Below are 4,125 nucleotides of genomic sequence, written 5' to 3'. Positions count from 1 at the left end.
AGCTTTGTTATTATAATGTCAACAGCTGTTGCATTTTTAAGGATTGAATGTATGCAGGTTATGTGTTGTTTAATTCGGGAATCAAGCTATGTGTAATGAATTATTGTAATTTGTTTATCCATATGATTGTAAGAGTTTTGTCACTAAAATTGACAAAAGGGTAGATTGTTAGAGCATAGCTCGGTTGAACCCACCAAGCGTTGGTATGTCAAGTTTGGTTGTCATATTTTAGTGAACCAAAACTCATTTAAGAGTCGCTTGATTAAATGTACTAGAGTCAACTTCGTATAGGTTAGCTTGAAAGTATTAGTATATGAGACATTACAAGTAGAGGTGTAAATTGGGTTGTGCCAGCAAGAGCACAGCACGCTAAAATCGGAGCCCATCCCAACACGTGATTTAGCCCAGCACGACACATCACGTTAGTTTCGTGGGTTGTGCTGGGTTAGCCTAATCAGCACAGTAGCACAACACAACACGCGACACAGATAAGCACGTGGCCCAGCCCAGCACATCACGTTAAGTAAGCACGTCATAGCATGCACAAATACATAATATAACAAGGTATAATACATCACATTTTGTGTATATATCACAAAAGAGTCACTATTCTAGCTAGTTTTTGACATTTTATGCTAGCTTATTTTTATAACAACATATATAATACCTAAATATTTAGAAAATATATCTCAATATCGTTGTTATAATGTCGTTACCTATATATACTTGACTAGAACATTAATTCATATGACAATGATCCAATTTTATATTTGGTTCGATATTTCTTTTTATTGAATAAACTTGTTAATTTTACTTGAAATAAATTATGAAACAATTTTAAACTATATGTAGATATCGTGATAACGTTTGACTTAATGTATACCATTAAGTGATCTCAAATTGTTTATAGCACGTGTGTCAACACGACACAGCACGGCATAGCACGTTACGTGCTGTTCCTAGCTTTTGACTAGTAAAGCACAACATGAACAACACGTTTAAGTCGTTGGCACAGTCCAGCACGACACATGGAACGTGAAGCACGCGACTTCGTGTGCCGGGCCGGCATGTTTTACACCTCTAATTACAAGTATTGCGAAGACTTGAAGAAGTGAAGAAGTACGAAGCTGCAACCACAACATCCTCCTTCCACTTGAGGTTAGTGATATTTGACTTGAACTGTTTCATTACCTAAAGTATCTTTCAAGTCGTGCATATTGAAAACAAAACTGCGAAGCATGAACGCTCTAGATAGACATAGTATTAAGGAATTCAATACGAGGTTTATTGATTAACCATTAAACTTTGTAGATAAGACATCAACATAATCGTATGAATGCTACTGTGATTATGTATGGGTATGAGGTGAGGATTTCATTCTAGGAAACAATGTTGTTACATGTGTTTTAAGGAAGTAAGTTCATGAACTTTGTTTGTGAATCGAAAAGGAAATCTCCAGGCGTTATTGGGGCTGTTCTTCATTGCATATCTTATGAATGACCAATATGTGTGATTAGTATAACCGCTCATGACTTGTTTGTGTTCTTGGTAAAACTATTCACATGAGGCCTGACTTTTGTATTTGTATGACTTTTATTAGTGAAACCGATCTTAAGTAATCACCTGTTGGTATGATCGAGTTTGTAAGGCCTAACACTAGGTAAAGGGGAACCGATCCTATTAAGAGGTGCAACACGTCACAAAGGGGAATAGATCCTTATATGTGGTGCAACAAGGTTTATAGCAGAAAGGGGAACTGATCCTATGGACATGTGCAACACGTTTTTAGGCCAAGGGGAACCGATCCTATGGACATGTGCAACACATATGAGTTAGATACCATATATATATGTGGGGAACCGATCCTAGTACCTAGTCAACCGAATTTTGGGAATCTAGTGTGATTATACACAATACTCACATGGTGGTAGAACCAAAACTTGTTTTGGTAGAACCGTTAAACCCATGATTTGTGATTGAGAAGTTCTTAATCAATCGCGTAGCTCTTTAAAATCAGATGAACCAATTCTAAACTTGTTTGGAAGCGTCGTAAATCGGTTTCAAGTGAGTAAGTATGAAAGAGGACTTATAAAGAAAGGATGTCGACACACTATGAACACATGCAGTAATGCGTATATTTTTGTTTTCATATTGATTTGATTGACCAACGGTGGTTGAAATTTGATTGCAGCTAGTTTGTTTATGCTTGAGAATCTTCTCTTATGATATAAGATTCACTCAAACTAGTTCAAGGTTTCGACATGGATCTTTAGACCGTTGTTAGTGCTAAAGACGATCTTGTGATAATCCATTGTTAACAGACTCCGTTCTGTGTGTGATTGATCACAAGAGATTCAAGTAGTTGCGTGCAGGTGTTTTTTGAAGATCTAAGAAGATTTGAAGACAAAACAGAGATAAAAGATTTCTGACTTGGTTATATAAATCTTTGGTGTGCACAATACTTTTTTCGGTAAAAGAGGATCCAACTATAATCGATTTATCCTTGTGGTATTTTGATAGAATAGTTGTGTAGATCGGCGTCAATACGTTTCCTTGGGATTAAAGGTATTGATTGCAAAATCTTAACGATTACCTTTTGGTAATTGAACATAAGATAGATCTTGGAACCTAGCAAAGGAGTTTATGTTAAGATAAACAGAAGAGCCTTTATCCAATTCATATCACTTGGTTGAAGAGAGTTAATACCAAACAGATTTGTTGTTCCTTTATTGTTTGGAATACGAACCAAAGGAATTGGTCCAAGTACGTGACTTGTTTACAGGTCGGAGGCGTGGGAGTATAGGTTTAGTTGCTTGGTCTCAACTATACGAAGTTGGTTATTTTGTATAGCGGCTTAATCCTGAGAGTATTCAATTCTGGACAAGGTCCCGGGGTTTTTCTGCATTTGCGGTTTTCCTCGTTAACAAAATCTTGCTGTGTCATTTACTTTATATTTCCGCATTATAATTGTTTTATTATAATTAAAGTAAATTACACAAACGTTAATTCCTATTTACTTGATAAGCAATCATATTGTGTTTGGTTAAGTCTGAACCTTTGTATCAAGTAAACATACTTCGTTGTTGTATTGTCTCGATCTCGTATCCATAGATGATCACACGAAGTGTGAACGAATTTGTTGTATTGTCTCGACTCAGTCCATAGACAATCACTTTCGGAGAAAGGACTTATAGGAAGGAAAAGTTTAGCTTGTGGTATATTTGGGTACCCTCGCCTTTTCAACGTGAACTTCCGATAGTGCGCGTACTGGTACAGACTTTAGTTCCGGTTTTCCTGAGCAGCAAAGTACGCATACTTTGGTTCAAGGAATAAGGACTTACACACGTATGAGTTATCACACAATGTTTATATCCAAAAATGGTTGTATATTTTAAACTCTCATTTCAATCATTGAAATATTCTTAGAGGACGTTATATAGTTGTTGTTTACAAACCATTTTTCATCCAAGCAATTTTCAAGTAATTGAAACTTAATATAATTTTCGTCACTAGTAAATATGAACTTGGACAAAGCAAAAGCTTACCAACACATATTTCGAGAAATAGATAAGCGAGATAAACTCGGCTCGAAATAGCAAATGTGTATAATCAAAGTCTATATAGCAATACGACTTTTGTCTCAAGATAGGAGATAGAGTCGATAGACTTTTGAGTGATAGATAAGTTCAAGTCTCCACATACCTTTTAGTAGATGAAGTTCCACCAGTTCCTTGAGTAGTTCTTCGTCTTTGTATGATGATCACTGTAGTTGCAGGAAATCCTACACTACACCCCTCACAAGATTTCATTAACATTCAACTCACTTCAGATTAATAACCTTAATTTTATTGAACAATCTTTGAACAATATTACAAGAAAAGATAAAGGAATCAAGAATAACCACTGCTCTAGATTTTCTCTCTCCTATTTACTTGTTTTTCACTCAAAAAAGATCTCTCTCTTCCTTATAGCTGATCGGTTATTTATATAGAGTTTTACACAGTGGATGACAGCTAATCTGTCCTTTATTTTCGGATATGACTCGCGACATTCTCGCAACCTTACAACTATTAATCTCGAAAACTCTCTAATATTCGCAGGACCATCACACTTTTCTCATGATTT

This window comes from Papaver somniferum, chromosome 5 (assembly GCF_003573695.1).
Source record: "Papaver somniferum cultivar HN1 chromosome 5, ASM357369v1, whole genome shotgun sequence".
In the NCBI taxonomy this organism is placed as follows: Eukaryota; Viridiplantae; Streptophyta; class Magnoliopsida; order Ranunculales; family Papaveraceae; genus Papaver; species Papaver somniferum.
This window is presented reverse-complemented; position numbering follows the sequence as displayed.